The sequence below is a fragment of the Ursus maritimus genome, unplaced genomic scaffold (assembly GCF_017311325.1).
Source record: "Ursus maritimus isolate PB19 unplaced genomic scaffold, ASM1731132v1 scaffold_7, whole genome shotgun sequence".
NCBI classification, from domain to species: domain Eukaryota; kingdom Metazoa; phylum Chordata; class Mammalia; order Carnivora; family Ursidae; genus Ursus; species Ursus maritimus.
This window is the reverse complement of record NW_024426885.1, coordinates 64,295,690-64,314,136: the sequence shown is the minus strand read 5'-3', so window position 1 is coordinate 64,314,136 and position 18,447 is coordinate 64,295,690. Positions and strand designations below refer to the sequence as shown.

The 18,447-nt window shown below is 36.6% G+C and overlaps 1 protein-coding gene across 7 annotated transcripts in view; it reads right to left on the bottom strand.

The window, feature by feature from the left end:
* FAM13C (family with sequence similarity 13 member C) overlaps nt 1-18,447 on the bottom strand; it is a 136,890-nt gene that overhangs the window by 48,173 nt on the left and 70,270 nt on the right. The gene's annotated exons all lie outside the window — the stretch shown is intronic.

Here is an 18,447-nt window from a genome sequence, read left to right as displayed (position 1 = left end):
CCATCTACCTTGCTAGTAATGCATGCCCTGCCCCAGCACTTCCGTGAGGACCCACCCAACACAGCCTGCCTGCCTCAGCAGGCATTGCTCCTAAGAAGCTCCTACTTCACCACACCCTGCAGGTAGCCCTGGCAGAGAGGAGCCGCAGCACCCCAAAGTTACTCTTGCCCTGGAGAATGAGGGCGATAACCTCATACACTAGGTATACCCACAGTTCCAGCAGTCGAATCTCTTAATGAGAGCCTCTCAGCTGGCCCAGCAGAGAACAAGTGCTCCCCATGTGCCCACAACTACGGCAAAGAAGCTAACTGTAGACAGCTAGGCTGACTGTTGGTCCTGTCCACCAACGAGACTGCAGCAGCCTCATACAGGCTTGTCAGCAGTGTGGGAACAAAATCCTACCCAGTGTACCCAGCACAAGTAAAGTGGGTCATTGCAGCCAGCTGAGCTGAAGGCAATCAGGGCTCAGCCACACCATAGAGTACATCCAGCCGATACAGGCAATAGCCCTGGAGGGCCTGGTTCTGGTTATCGGGGGGAATTGCACTACAGGGCACAAGACCTCTTCTACAAAAGGCCACTACTTTCAAGATCAGGAGACATAGCTAACCTACCTAATACACAGAAACAAACACAGAGAATTAGACAAAATGAAGAGGCAGAAGAATATGTCCCAAATCAAAGAAAAAGACAAAATCACAATAAAAGAGCTAAATGAAATAGAGATAAGCAATATGCCTGATAAGGAATTCAAAGTAATGGTCATAAAGATACTCATTGGACTTGAGAAAGAGTGGATTAACTTCAACAAAGAGAGAGAAAATATAAAAAAGAAGCAGTTGGAGCTGAAGAATTCAATAACTAAAATAAAATATACACCAGAGGGAATCAATAGCATTAGAGGACGCAGAACAAATCAGTGATCTAGAATACAGGATAATGGAAAACAACCAACCTAAACAGCAAAAAGAAAAAAAATAATAAATGAAAACCAGTTTAAGGAACTCAGTGACATCACTGAGCATAATAATATCTGCATTATAGGAATCCCAGAAAAAGCAGACAGAAGGGGACAGAAAACTTTTTGAAGAAATAATAAGCAAAAATGTCCTCAATCTAGATAAGGAAACAGATATCCAAGTCTAGGAAGTACAGAGAGACTGTAACAAGATGAGCCCAAAGAGGTCCCACCACAACACATAATTAAAATGGCAAAAAGTAATAATATAGAATTTTAAGAGCAGCAAGAAAAAGGAAACAGTTATATACAAGGGAAACCCCATAAGGCTATCAGTTGATTTTTCAGAAGAAACTTTGCAAGCCAGGAGAAAGTGGCATGATACATTCAAAGTACTGAAAGGAAAATATCTGAAACTAAGAATGCTCTACCCAGCAAGATTATCATTCCCAACAGAAGACAAAAAGAGTTTCCCAGACAAACAAAAGTCAAAAGAGTGTATTACCACTAAATCATCCTTACAAGAAATGTTAAAGGGAATTCTTTAAGTGGAAAGAAAAAGGGCATCAACTAGAGGAAAATAATATGAAAGGTAAAAAAACTTACAAGTAAAAGCAAGCATATAGTAAAGGTAGTAGATTAGTCATTTACAAAGCCAGTATGGAGGTTAAAACACAAAAGCAGTAAGACAATAATATCTACAAAAAATAGTTTGGGCATACAAAAAATAAAGATATGTAAAATACTACATCATATACATAAAATGTGAAGAGAAGAGTAAAAATTTAGTGCTTTTAGAATGTGTCTGAACTTATGCAACCATCAAATTAATATATATGTTATATATGTAAGATGTTATATAAAAACCCAGTGGTAACCACAAATAAAAAACATATAATAGAGAAGTATATGGCAGAGGAGGAATTAAGACAGCAGAAGAGTAGGGGGACCCTAAGCTTGTCTTCTCCTCAAAACACAGGTAGTTAGTTATCACAGCAGTCAGAACACTGAGGAAATCAATCAGAGGTGGGAGAGAACAAAAACTGCAAGTCTACAGGTAGAAAAGCAAACACCTTTTGGAAGGTAGGAGGTGGGGAGAGTAGTCTTGGGGGAAATATAACTGTGGACATGGTGGCGGGGAGGGAGCCTGCTTATGGAGGCTACCACAAAGTAGTATAAGTAGTGCAGTGCAAAATCTGAACTTTTAGAAGTCCACTACCGTGGGGCATGTGCCTGGCTTAAGGGTGCTCGAGTGGCCTGGTGGGGTGGAATCCCAGGAGTGACAACGTAGTCTGAGGATCCTCTGGGTCACAAGAAGATCAGGTGGCACCAACATGCTGCAGTGTTCCCAGGCATGGGAACAGGAGAACCACCTGGGACCAGTGAATCTTGGTGACAGCTTTCTGTACCATAAACTATGAACCACTGCACCATGGTGCAACAGCTTTCTTGGGACCAACCGAGAAACAGCAAAAGCACTGCAAGACGCCCGCCCCTAGAGGAACAGCACAGGTCTGTGCCCCGGGGTCCCTAAAATTTGGAATTTTGGAACTCAGATAAAAAACTGGGATAAAACTGGGATAAAAAAGCTGGGATAAAAACTGGAATAGAAAAACTCGGTTGCATGGGGCGCCTGGGTGGCTCAGTCGTTAAGCGTCTGTCTTTGGCTCAGGGCGTGATCCCGGCGTTCTGGGATGGAGCCCCACATCAGGCTCCTCCGCTGGGAGCCTGCTTTCCTCTCCCACTCCCCCTGCTTGTGTTCCCTCTCTCGCTGGCTGTCTCTATCTCTGTCAAATAAATAAATAAATAAATCTTAAAAAAAGAAAAAAAAGCTCAGACGCAGGAAGGGTGAACACAGGGTTCAGAGAGAAAGAACACAACAGAGGTGAGCGATTGGTCTTCTATGAGGGCTCACTGAAGGGCGGGGGCGGGGGGTTCAGCTCCAGGGCTAGAGAGGTGGAGTGCCATCATATTTATCCTGCCCATCAGGTACTGAAAGCCTTCAGAGAGCAAAACAATGCCACCTAGTGGAGGCCAATGTCACTTACACCTGGAGGGACATTTCCACTGAAACAAAATCAGCCTGAGAATCAGCACAGGAGGTTCTTCTCGCATAAGACCAGCAAAAACAGCTCACTCACAAGTCTACTGAAAAGAGAGTGCTATAAAGCTTCAGCTCTAGGGGAAAGAGGATATAGCATCCTTTTTAATTTATTTCTTATTTTTTTATTATTATTGTTTCATTCATATTCTTATTTTTTCAATTCCTTTTTAAATTTTTATTATTAATCTTTCTCTTTGTTTTTATTTTTATATATTTTAATATATTTTTCATTTTGTTGTGTGTGTGTATGTATATATATATGTATATTTATATATTTGTATTTTGGGATCTAGATTCTCTTAAGAAGCAGACAAAAACACATCCAAGATCTAGGTTTTCTATTTTTTGTTTTCTTTGCTTTTTGTTTTGTTTTGTTTTTGTTTTTTTCTCTTTCTTCTTTTCTTTTCTGGGCAAAATGATGAGCAGAGAAATTCACCCCAAAAGAACAGGAAAGAGAACTCATGGCTAGGGATTTAATCAATACAGATTTAAGTAAGATACCTGAACTAGAATTTAAAACAATGATTATAAGGATACTAGCTGGGGTTGGAAAAGAGCATAGAAGACACTAGAGAATCCCTTACTACAGAGATAAAAAACGAAAAGCTAGTCAGGCTGAAATTAAAAATGGTATAACCAAGATGCAAACACAAATGGAGCCCATAAAAAGTAGGATAGACAAAGCAGAGGAGTGAATCAGTGATACAGAAGATAAAATTATAGAAAATAATGAAGCTAAAAAGAAGAGAGAAAGAAAAGTAATGAATCGTGAAGGTAGACATAGGGAGCTCGGTGACTTACTAAGATATAAGAACATTTGTGTCATAAGAATCCCAGAAGATGAAGAGAGAGAAAAATGGGCAGAATGTCTGTTCAAACAAATTATAGCTGAAAACTTCCCTAATCTGGGGAAGGACACAGACCTCAAAATCCAAGAAGCACAGGGAATGCTCATGAAATTTAACAAAAACTGACCACCACCAAGGCATGTCATAGTCCAATTCACAAAATACACAGACAAGGAAAGAATCCTGAAAGCAGCAAAGGGAAAAAAAAAGTCCTTAACGTACAAGGGGAGACAGATCAAGCTTGCAACAGATCTGTCCACAGAAAGGTGGCAGGCCAGAAGAGAGTGGTAGGAAATATTCAATATGTTGAATGGAAAAAATATGCAGCCAAGAATTCTTTATCCAGCAAGACTGTCATTCAGAATAGAAGGAGAGATAAAGAGTTCCCCAGACAAAAACTAAAGGAGTTTGTGACCACTAAACCAGCCCTGCAAGAAGCTTTAAGGGGGACCCTTTGATTGGGGAAAAAAGACCAAAAGTACCAAAGACAAGGACAGAGAACATCACCAGAAACACTAATTCTGCAGGTAACACAATGGCACTAAATTCATATCTTTCAATAATCACTGTGAATGTAAATGGGCTAAATGCTCCAATCAATACATAGAGTATCAGAATGGATTAAAAAAAATCCATCTGTATATACAAGAGACTAATTTTAGACCTAAAGACACCTGCAGATAGAACCATTTATCATGTTAATGGATGTCAAAAGAAAGCTGGAATAGCCATACTTGTATCAGACAAACTAGATTTTCAAACAAAGCCTGTAAAAAGAGATGAAGAAGGGCATTATATCATAATTAAGGGATATATCCACCAAGATCTAACAGTTGTATTGGGCACCTGAGTGGCTCAGTTGGTTAAGTGTTCAACTCTTGATTTCAGCTCAGGTCATGATCTCAGAGTTGTGAGATCTAGACCCATGTCAGGCTCCTCTCTGGACATGGAGCCTGCTTAAGATTCTTTCTCTCCCTCTACCTCTGCCCCTCTCCCCATCTCTCTGTCTCACAAAAAAACAAAAACAAAAGCAAAAACAAACTGAAAAACAAAAACAAAACACCAAAACAAAAACCAAAAAGAAAAAAAAAACCCAGAAGCTAACAATTGTAAATATTTATGTCCCCAACATGGGAGGACCCAAATATATAAATCAATTAATAATAAGAACGAGAAACTCATTGATACAATAATAGTAGGGGACTTTAACACCTCACTTATAGCAATGGACAGATCATCAACAGATGATCAGAAAATCAACAAAGAAAAAATGGCTTTGAATGACCCACTGGATCAGATGGACTTAACAGAACTTATTCAGAACATTTCATCCTCAAGCAGAAGAATACACATTCTTTTTGAATGCACATGGAACATTCTCCAGAATAGATCACCTAATGGATCACAAATCAGCCCTCAACAAGTACAAAAAGACTGAGGTCATACCATGCATATTTTCAGACCACAACACTATGACACTTGAAGTCAACCACAAGAAAAAATTTTGACAAACCTCACATGCATGGAGGTTAAAGAACATTCTACTAAAGAGTGAATAGGCTAACCAGGAAATTAAGGAAGAAATTAAAAAAATACATGGAAGCAAATAAAAATGAAAACACAACAGTCCAGAACCTTTGGGATGCAGCAAAGGCAGTCCTAAGAGGGCAGTATATTGCAATACAGGCCTACCTCAAGAAGCAAGAAAAGTTTCAAATACACGACCTAACTTTTCACCTAAAGGAGCTAGAAAATGAACTGCATATAAAGCCTAAAGCCAGCAGAAAAAGGGAAATAATAAAGATTAGAGCAGAAATAAATGATATACAAACAAACAAACAAAACCAGTGGAATGGATTAACAAAACTAAGAGCTGGTTCTTTGAAAGAATTAATAACATTGGTAAACTCCTAGCCAGACCTATCAAAAAGAAAAGAGAAAGGACTCAAATAGATAAAATCACAAATGAAAGAGGAGAGATCACAACCAACACTGTAGAAATACAAACAATTATAAAAGAATACCATGAAAAATTATATGCCAACAAACTGGGCAACCTGGAAGTATGGACAAATTCTTAGAAATTTAAAAACTACTAAAACTGAAACAGGAAGAAATAGAAAAATTGAATAGACCCATATCCAGCAAAGAAATTGAATCAGTAATTAAAAATCTCTCCCAACAGACAGAAGTCCTGGGCCAGGTGGCTTCCCAAGGGAATTCTATGAGATGTTCGAATAGAGTTAATGCCTATTCTTCTCAAACTGTTCCAAAGTATAGAAATGGAAGGAAAACTTCCAAACTCATTCTATGAAGCCAGCATTACCTTGATCCCCAAACTTGACAAAGACCCCACTAAAAAGGAAAGTTCCAGGCCAATATCCCAATGAACATGGATGAAAAAAATTCTCAGTAAGATACTAGCACATAGAATTCAAAAGTACATTAAAAGGATTTTTCACCACGATGAAGTGGGATTTATTCCTGGGCTGGTGGTTCAATATTTGCAAATCAAACAATGTGATATACCACACTAATAAAAGAAAGGATAAGAACCATATGATCCTGTCAATAGGTGCAGGAAAAGCATTTGACATAATACAGTGTCCTTTCTTGATAAAAACCTTCAATAAAGTACAGATAGATCGAACATATCTCAACATCATAAAGGCCATATATAAAAGACCTATAGCTAATATCATCCTCAATGGGGAAAAACAGAAAGCCTTTCTTCTATAGCCAGGAACAAGACAAAGATGTTCACTCTTACCATTACTATTTAACATAGTCCTGGAAGTCTTAGCCTCAGCAATCAGACAACAAAAAGAAATAAAAGGTATCTGAATTGGCAAGGAAGAAGTCAAACTTCACTATTTGCAGATGACATGTATTTTTTATGTAGATATTTTATGTAGAAAACCTGAAAAACTCCACCCAAAACTTGCTAGAACTAATTCATGAATTCAGCAAAGTTGCAGCAGATAAAATCAATTTGCAGAAATCTCTTGCCTTTCTGTACATCTATAATGAAGCCACAGAGAAAGAAATCAAGGAATGGATCCCATTTACAATTGCACCAAAAACTATAAGATACCAAGAAATAAAACTACCAAAGAGGTAAAAGATCTGTCCTCGGAAAACTATCGAACACATATGAAAAAACTGAAAAGGACACAAAGAAATGGAAAAGCATTCCATGCTCATGAATTAGAAGAATACACATTGTTAAAATGTCTATAGTACCCAAAACAATCTACATATTTAATGCAATCCCTATCAAAATACCACTGATATTTTTCACAGAGCTAGAACAAACAATCCTAAAATTTGTATGGAACCACAAAAGGCCCTGAATAGCCAAAGCAATTCTGAAAAAGAAAAATAAAACTGGAGACATCACAATTCCAGACTTCAAGCTATATTACAAAGCTGTAATCATCAAGACAGTATGGTATTGGTACAAAAACAGACACATAGATCAATAGAACAGAATAGAGAACCCAGAAATGGATCCATCACCATATGGTCAATTAATCTTTGACAAAGTAGGAAAGAATATATCCAATGGCAAAAAGACAATCTCTTCAACAAATGGTGTTGGGAAAACTGGACAGCAGCATGTAGAAGAATGAAACCGGATCACTTTCTTATATCATTCACAAAAATAAATTCAAAATGGATGAAAGAACTATGTGTAAGACTGAAAACCATCAGAATCCCAGAGGAGAACACAGGCAGAAACCTCTCTGACCTCGGCCACAGCAACTTCTTATTAGACATGTCACCAGAAGCTAGGGAAACAAAAGCAAAAATGAACTATTGAAGCCAGGGAAACAAAAGCAAAAATGAACTATTGGGACGTCATCAAAATAAAATCTTCTACACAGCAAAGGAAAAAATTAACTAAATGAAAAAGCAGCCCATGGAATGGGAGAAGATATTTGCAAATGACATATCTGATAAAGGGTTAGTATTCAAAATCAATAAGGAACTTTTCAAAATCAATACCCAAAAAGAAATAATCCAATTAAGAAATAGGCAGAAGACATGAATACGCACTTATCCAAAGAAGACACACAGATGACTTACAACACTTGAAAAGATGCTCCACATCATCATGGTGGTCAGGGAAATGCAAATCAAAACCATTATGAGACACCCCCTCACACCTGTCGGAATCACTAAAATTAACACCACAAGAAACAATAGGTATTGGCAAGGATGCAGAGAAAGGGGAACCCTCTTGCACTGCTGGTGGGAATGCACACTGGGGCAGCCATTTTGGAGAACAGTTTGGAGATTCTTAAAGAGTTAAAAATAGAACCACTCTACCATCCAGCAATTACACTACTAGGTATTTACCCAAAGGATACAAAAAATACAGATTCAAACGGGTAAATGCTCCCCAATGTTTATATCAGCATTATCAACAATAGCCAAGCTATGGAGAAAGCCCAAATGTCCATCAACCCATCAACTGATGAATGGATCAAGACTAATGGATATCACATTATATATATATATATATGTACATCTATAATGTACATTATATATATATATGTACATCTATAATGTACAAGATATATATATATACACACACATTATATATATACACATTATATATATACACACATTATATATATACACATTATATATATATACACACACAGAATATACACAGTCTATTATACACATACACACTAGAATATTACTCAGTCAAAAAAAAAAAAGAAATCTCACCATTTGCAATGACATGGATGGAATTAGAGTGTATTATGCTAAGTGAAATAAGTCAATTATAGAAAGAAAATACCATATGATCTCACTTGTATGTGGAATTAAAGAAAGAAAACAGATGAACATATTGGAAGAAGGAAAAGAAAAAAAGGAGAGAGGGAAACAAACCATAAATGACTCTTAACAATAGAGAACAAACTGAGGGTTGATGGAATGAGGTGGGTGGAGGATGGGCTAGATGGGTGATGGGTATTAAAAAGGGCACTTGTGATGAACACTGGGTATTGTATGTAAGTGATGAATCACTGAATTCTACTCCAGAAGCAGTATTGCACTGTATGTTAACTAACCAAAATTGAAAAAAAAAAAAAAAAAAACACCTACAACAGATACACAAAAAAGTAAATAATAAAAGAGAAATTAATCCAAGCATGACACTAAAGAAAGCCATCAAACCACAAGGGAAGAGAGAAGAACTAAAAACAATTAGAAAATAATTAACAAAATGGCAATAAGTATATAACTACCAATAATTACTTTAAATGTAAATGGACCTATTGCCCCAATCAAAATACATAGAGTGACTTCATAAATTAAAAACAAAAAACAAAAAATACCACCCCAAGATCCATCTATATGTTATCTACAAGAGACTCACCTAAAGACACATGAAGATTGAACGTGAAGGGATAGAAAAACATGCCATGCAAATGGAAGGAAAAAAAAGCCAAAGTAGCAATATTTATATCAGACAAATAGATGTGAAAACAAAGACTGTAGCAAGAGACAAAGGACACTGCATAATGATGAAAGGATCAATCAAACAAGAGAACATAACAATTATAAATATCTATGCAGCCAACATAGAAGCTCCTAAATATATAAAGCAAATATTAACAGACATAAAAGAAGAAATTGACAGGAATACAGTGATAACAGGGAACTTCAACATCCCACTTACATCAATGGGTAAATCATCGAGATAGAAAATTAACAAGTAAACAGTGGCTTTGAACAGCACATTAGACCAGGTGGACCTAGGAGATACCTACAAAACGTTCCATCCTGAAACAGGAGAATACACATTGGCTTCAAGAGCACATGGAATATTCTCCAGGACAGATAACAGGTTAAGTCATACACAAAAAAGTCTCAGTAAATTTAAGAAGCCTGAAATCATGTTATTCATCTTTTCCATTCATAAGAATATAAAACGTGAAATCAGTTGCAAGAAAAAAAAGGGGAAAACCACAATATATGGAGGCTAAACAACATGCTACTAAACAACTAAGGGATCAACAAGAAACCAAAGAGGAAATCAAAATCTTCATGAAGACAAATGAAAATGAAAGCAAAGTTTAAAATCTTTGGGATACAACACCTATATGGTCAATTATTCTATAAAAAAGGAGCAAGAATATGCAATGGGGAAAAGATAGTCTTTTCAATAAATCGTATTGGAAAAAATGGGCAGCTACATGTGAAAGAATGAAACTAGATCACTTCCATACACCGTACACAAAAATAAACTCAAAATGGATTAAAGACCTGATTATGAGACCTGATACCATACAATACCTAAAGAAAATCTAAATTGACTGATTACTAGTAATGAAATTAAATAAGTAATCAAAAAATTTCTAACAAACAATAGTAATTTCTTGGACATCAGCCTTAACAACATATTTATGGATATCTCTCCTTAGGATAGGGAAACAAACACAAAAATAAACTACTGGGAATACACCAAAATAAAAACATTTTACATAGCAAAGAAAACCATCAACAAAACAAAAAGGCAACCTAGTGAACGGGAGACGATATTTGATATATCCATAAAGGGTTAATATCCAAAATATATAAAGAACTTACACAACTCAACACCAAAAAACCAAATAATCCAATTAAAAAATAGGTAGAGGACCTAAATAGGCATTTTTCCAAAGACATATAGATAGCCAAAGGACATGAAAAGATGCTTGACGTCACTAATCATCAAAGAAATGCAAATCAAAACCACAATGAAATATCACTTCACACCAATTGGAATGGTGTGAAGAGTTAAGATCATGTTAAGAGCTAAGAACAATCTCTAAATAAAAGACCAACCTCTAAATAAAAGCATACCAGCTTTATGGAAAAATTCACTACATTGTTCTTGTTTTTCTTTTTTTGCTAAGAAGCCATGAAAACAACAGCACTGGCTGACACCTGGGAGTCACTGCAGTAGATATAGCCTCTTCTAGTCTTCCATGAGAGAGCAGGAAACTAGTAGTGTGAAGAGAATTAAATGAAAGAGTGAGCAACAAGGAAAAGAATCATGATAGCATAGCAAAAGAAAGAGCAGGGGCTGAAGACCAGCAAGGGAACGGGGACCACAGTCTTACAACCCCAAGGAACTAAATTCAGGCAACAACCTGAATGAGCTTGGACACAGAAACTTCTCCAGAGTCTCCAGATAAGACCCTATTGTAGCTGATGTCTCATTTCAGTTTTGTGAGACTTTGAGCAGAGAACCCAAGTGAATCCACCCAGATTTATGACCTACATAACTACGAGCTAATAAATAGGCATTCAAAACCACTAAGCTTTTATTACACAGTAATAGAAAACTAATATATACTGGAATTGCCAGCTATAAGAATAATGTCCCCGGAGAGAAGTCAACCTAAAAATAAAGCCAATACAGGAAAGCAGAGCTAAGAGACAGAAAGAGATGGCATCTACATGACAACTTTTTAATCCCTGGATCTAGCCATGCACAGAGCCTATCCTGATCCTAAAAGTTCCAACTGTGTAAGTAAATAAAATCTTGTTATTATTAAAGCCAGGTTGAATTGAATTTCAGTCACAAGGAGAAAAATCCCAGACACTTAAAAAAAAAAAAAAAAAAGAAAACAAGAAAAATCTTCAATTAATTCTGAACTACAGATAAACCCTATAGACTGGGTTTGTATTTTAATAGAAAAATGCAGCTGACTATTCCTTCAGAAATAATACCATTTAGCTAACTGAGGAGTATCAAAGGCCCAAATAAGGCTCTTATTATATTATTTTCTTAAAATTAAGACAATTTTGAGGGAAAAAGATTTCAAATGAAAGAATAGGTACCACCTTGAGTTCTGATATGACTTGAGGCCAAAATATGTATATACTAAACTTTGGGTAGTAATAAAAAGACAATCAAATTTTTCACATGGAAACCCACATATAGACATGTGCATATAGGCTCAAAAAGGGGCACCACAAATGTGAAAATTGGTCTATTTTTAATAAAATTAAAGTACTGAAGGATTCCTCATTGACTTTAATGTTGAGCTATTTTGACTAGCATAACTCAACAAATAAGGGGTAACATTAGTTATATAAAAGAAATATGAATTTTCCATACTGATTTTAGGTAGATAAATGATCTCTTTCATGGCTACCTAAGTAAAATAGATATCCCCGTCATGAAATAAGAACTTCTTATTATTGATATTAGGTCATTGTTGAACAGTTGCTGCATGTGAATAATTTATTACACTTGTTTCTTATAACATAGACCTTTCTTGAAAATTCCAATGGCATTCTTAAGCATACAATTTCTTTATGGTAGATCTTCAGTCAGAACGTAGCACAGCACAAGACCGAATCTAACCACACTTTGGGCATCCTTTCTTCCTCTAGTTTTGCACCAATCACTAAGAGTCATAATACCACAAACAAACCTGGAAATGTCCCAGCTATTTTTGATAAGGTCAAAACTAAACTTCAAAGCAGCCATAGGTATAGAATACATCTCTAGAATGCCATAGAGGGTCAATTAACACCTAAAGTGTTCCAACTCTATTCTGTAAACTCAGAGAGGACTCCTAATGGAATCTCCAGAATAGAACTGCACTTCAGAATATTTATTCGATTAAAATGATTCTATTATCCTCCTTTTCTAAGCACTCATAAAAGGAGTCCAAAATGGGATCAAAGAACTTGTGAGTGTTGGCCTTTTTCGGATATATTAGGTTTTATTGGTTACCAGGTAAAATGGGATAGCCAATGTGATTATTCTTCCATTAGAAAAGTTGAAATAATATGACTAGAATTTTCTCCACTTTCAGAAACCATTTCCTTTGCCTACTCTCCACTTCACAGAATTAGAAAGAGGTCAATAGGGTAGGAAGTTTAAATTAGCATTACCTTTTTGATATTCACTGCCAAGTGATCAATTTCTTCTCCCCTATAAAAGGCATTCCATGACCTGGATGTACGTGACACAGTGACTTTCATTTGGGTTGGCTTCTTCCTCTATATCAGAGGCCCCTTCTAAATTCAGTTACTTCAATGTCAGGCTGAAAACATGTTAATATTTGGTCCCATAATTCCTCAGCCCCTTCAAATATAAAGCCAATTTTACTTAACTATGGCCGCCCTTCTCAGGTTGCCTTAAACTTCCAGGATACTGAATGTTAGACAAAATGAGGGGACAGAGGAATATGTTCCAAATGAAAGAATAGGACAAAAACACTCAAGAGATCTAAGCTAAATGGAGGTAAGTAATATGCCTGATAGAGAATTTAAAGTAATGGTCATAAAGATACTCACTGGACTTAAGAGTGGAGGACCTCAGTGAGATCTTTAACAAAGAGATAGAAAACATTAAAAAAAAAAGAGAGAGAGAGAGATGAAGAACACAATAAATGAAATTAAAAATGCACTAGATGGAATATAAAGTAGCAAGAGGAAACAGAAGAATGAATTAGTGACCTGGAGGACAGAGTAACGGAAAGTAATCAAGCCGAACAGGTGACAGAAAAAGAATTATGCAAAATGAGAACAGACTTAGGGAACTAAGTGACTCTATCAAGCATGATAACATTCACATTATAGAGATCTCAGAAGAAAAAGAGAGATAAAAGGGAGCAGAATTTTTACTTGAATAAATAATAGCTAAAAATCTCCCTAATTTGGGGAAAGAAACAGATATCCAGACCCAGCAAGCACAGAGAGCCCCCAACAAGTCAACCCAAGGGGGTGCACACCAATACACATAGTAATTAAAATGGTAAACAGTAGTGATAAAGAGACAATTTTAAAAGTGACAAGAGAAAAGAAGATAGTTACATACAAGGGGAACCCCATAAGGCTATCAGTGGACTTTAGCAGAAAATCCACAGACCAGAAGAGAGTGGCATGATCTATTCAAAGTACTGAATGGGAAAAATCTGCAGCCAAGAAAGTTCTATCCAACAAGGCTATCATGCAGAATAGGAGAGAAAAAAGAGTTTCTCAGACAATCAAAAGCTAAAACAGCTTCATGACCACTAAACCAGCCCTACAAGAAATATGAAAGGGGACTCTGTGAGTTGAAAGACCATAAATAAGAGTAAAAAAACTAGGAAACACAAAAGCAGTAAAAATAAGTATATCTGTAAAAATCAGTCAAGAAACTTACAAACTAAAAGGATGTAAAGTATGACACCATATACCTAAAACGTGGGGGGGAAAGAAGTAAAGAATGGGTTCAAACTTAAGTGACCGTTAACTTAATATAGACTGCTATATACAGAAGATGTTATATACAAACCTAATGGTAACCACAAATAAATGCAGTAATAGATATGCAAAAACTAAAGACAAAGGAATACAAATATATCACTAAAGAAAGCCAACCTATAGTGAGAGAAGTGTTCAAGAGAAGAAAGTAACAGAGAAGATATAGTATTCGTTCCCCAAACCAGGCCTTCAGGTGATTGGCTTTGAGGAGACCTTACCCCTCAGTAATTCTGGGATGGTTTGCCTTGTTCATCCTTGATAGGAACCTGTGACTAAATTCTACAACCACTGGGAAAATGGAAAAAAAGGAGGTGGGGGGACAGGTAGAATCAATGAGTGTTAAAATTGAAAGGGCTCTTAGAATTAACCCAACTCAAAACTTCCTGCCCCAATTATATAATTGAAAAACTAAAAGAAGTTGCTGTAATGTTTTTGATATGCACTCTCTAATAGAAAAAGAATGGTTTGAAGACCCAATATGCCATGCTTTCTCAGGAAGAGAAGACCCATTAGTTTTCTTTATACATCTGTTATTTTTCTTAATTGGAAATGGAGCCAAGAAGAGGATTTACTAGGATATGAAGAAAGAAAACAATATCTGTTCTCATTTTACCCTTCAACTTTTTGATCTATTAAGAGTGCTTATCAATTATATGGATATGGAAGAATAACTAAAACCAAGGATAAAGATGGATGAGACACTGATTGTGGCGCCTGGGTGGCTCAGTTGGTTAAGTGGCCGGTTCTTGATTTTGGCTCAGGTTATGATCTCAGGGTCCTGGGATTGAGCCCCATGTCAGGCTCAGTGGGGAGTCTACACCCCCACTCTCTCTCTCTTATAAATAAATAAATCTTTAAGGAACAAGAAAAGATGGATGAGACATTGATAGATCTCTAGTCTAGAATATTTTCCAATCATGATCCAGAAGACCCCAACAAATAAAACCTCCCAATGTCTTACAGAGGAAAAATCTGACAGTTCAGCTCAATGGCAGCAGGAAAACTCATTCCGTTTTTCAGAAACAAACTCCTATAACATAGTTTCAGAGGTACTAAAACTCATGGGATGGGGTTGCAAGTCCTATCAAAAGACACAAGGTCAAAGACTGGTAGCTTGAGACTGGCTTAAGAAAAGTGAGACTAGCCAGTATCAAATCTGTACTCATGCCAAGTGGAAATAATAAGTGAGTGAGTTTTCCAGTTCACTGGGAGGGCTCCATGCTGGGTGTGGAGCCTACTTAAAAAAAAATATTGAACTTTGTAGCAAGTTCACTGGGAAAGTAGGGGAATACACCCAGAGACAGATGCTTACACATAGATACATCATACCATGTATCACCTTACTGACTATAGGAGACCTTGGGTCAAGTGCCAGCTCTGGAACCAAACTATAGCTGAGGCCCATCTATCTGTGACAGAGCAAGTATAATTAAAAAGTTCAAAAAGTGGAAGTAAATTACCAGATATGAAATTTTAGGAAAACATAAAGCACATATATAGCATCTTAAAATTTTTATTATATATATATACAGCATTAGGGTCTATGGAAATGTCTGGAAGATACTTGTGGACCATCTTTTCATGAGACTCAAGAAACTCTTTTGACTTTAGACTTGCGAATGATGTGAAGAAAGAAAGCAGATATGGAATTGGTGGATTCATGTTAGAGAACTAGATGGCTGTGTGTGTATGGCAGAGAGGGGGGCAGTGGTAAATAAATACAAGAAAGGAACAAAGAGGAACGACGACAGCTAACAAAACAAAAAAGTCTACCTTGCATTTCCATGTAGAGATGGAAGGAATACTCCTGTAAGAAGTCGGCTATACAGAGACCAAATAGGAGTTACAGTAACAACTTATCATAATTGTCAAAAACTAGGGGAAAAACATACAATGGGTTATAGCAAGGAGAAGAAAACTAAAACTACATACTAAATATGTATGAATCTCAGAAGCATAATACTGAGTAAATGAAATCAGATACAAAAAAGTACATACAATGCATTTATGAAAAGCTCAATAATAGACAAAACACATCTATTTTAGTCTGAAGAACAGTTATCCTTATTGGAGAGTAGTGACTGGAAAGAATTGTGCAGGGGTGTCGTGGATGCTGATAATGTTGTTTCTTAATCTAGTTCATCCAGCTGTACATTTAGGATATATACACTATATATATATATAATATATATAATATATATATACACTAATATATATATTATATATATATTTCAATTAAAATATTAAAGCAGTGTTTACCACTTGTGTTCCATAGGACTCTTGCCTAAAGAAATGTTATGATGAGGTTCTTCCATAAAAGAGTTTGGTTTTCCCTACATTTGGGAAATGCTAAGAAACCCCAGTTAAACATACATCCACTCTACAGGATGTCTTCATCAATGACATTGATCCTCATGCATGGCCTTGGATCCAACTCATACTGCTCCCATTCAAGCTTTTCTAGGGTTTCCCCTGGCCCCCAAATTTCGGTCACAACAGAAACTGAATGCAAGGATGTGGATTGGAGCACACATCCCACACAGCTCACCCCTTGAGTGGAACAAAACACATTGAGCACACACTCACTCTTATCAACCAGCTTGGATTAGCAGTACTACCTTATCATGGAAGAGCACACATTTAAAACAGGGCATTGCCTGCTCCTTTGAATGCATGTCTCCATTCAGTGCTCTTGCACCCATGTAATCCCAGAGCAGTACACTGGCACATTTCATGAAATTTGCCAATACAATATAGCAAAGAAATACAGGAAAGCAGATTTTCAAATAGATCTTTTTGCATCTGTGATTTCAGAATGCTCAGGTAACCTCAGCATTCTTATGGGTTTCTAGTTCACAAATCTGAGTTTCTCTCAAATACTTGAAACCTATCACAAGCTGACTCTTACAATCACCTCATTTTTCTCATCACTTAATGTCAAAACAAATCAGTGCCTCTTTATAGCTAGCATTTTGCTTGTTCACAATGTGTTCATTGATTCAGGCTCTTGCCTCTTTTTTTCTTAAACTCTTTGTCACTCTTGTTACCATGAGTTAGATTGGGGAATTTGAAGGCTTCTCTATGCACAAATAAATAACAAGCAGTGTTCTGTGTTGTTAACTTTAGGTCATTTTCCATAACTCTAGTTATTTATTTAACTTGATTTAATCAGGCAGCTGGTTACCTTTGGCTATTCATTTCTCCAAGTTCTAAAGTAAAAAAAGAAAAAGAAAATCCCCTAAATTTAATTTACTGCCTTTTTCTTAGAGGGGGAGAAGAGATCAATCTTCAAATGACAAATAAACAATTTGCCTCAAGTCCATCATCTTTCTTCCCAGCATCTGAGCATCAAGTCTTTCCATTCCTTTTGCTATGATCCTAATCAATAGAGAACCCACTGCTCCTTTATTATAAAACAAAGGCGAGGGGGGGCGCCTGGGTGGCACAGCGGTTGAGCGTCTGCCTTCGGCTCAGGGCGTGATCCCGGCGTTATGGGATCGAGCCCCACATCAGGCTCCTCCGCTGTGAGCCTGCTTCTTCCTCTCCCACTCCCCCTGCTTGTGTTCCCTCTCTCGCTGGCTGTCTCTATCTCTGTTGAATAAATAAAATCTTTTTAAAAAAAAACAAAAACAAAGGCAAGGGGAACTAGACAGTACTTCAAACCAAGGTCTTAAGCCAAAGCATTCATAACAACAGGGATCAGAATTATGTTATATTGATTTCCAACAGGAGAATTAAATTATCTATTTCAAAGAAAATTTAGAACAAACATTAACATAGTGATGTCTGGTTTGGTGAGAAACCATCTGGATTGGAAAATAGGACTTCATGTGTCAAAATATACAAGGAAGACCATATTGCAAACACCAAACTATATCATACTCCATGGATAAACAGCATGATTACATTTGAGACTACAAAAGCAATTAGAGAGAGAGAATAAAATTAAAAGAAAGTGTTACAAATGTAACTGCCACAGCCATGGTTACACAATACTGAAGCAAAGTTGAAAACAGAATAATGAAACGACTGCTTGCACTTGGTTTAGGTCCAAGATGTAGTGAGCCATCTCTCGGATAATATTTTAAATATATTTGCTCCAGAGTGAGGAAAAACATTACCCAAAGAGCTACAGGGAAAACAAGTTCACTTAAGAGCAAAAACACTTGAAGTTTTAATCAGAAAGAATTCCAAATACTAGGAAAAGAGAATAATAAGGTTCATGATTGGCCAATTCATTTCATACAACCAACAATGGTGGCACTTAC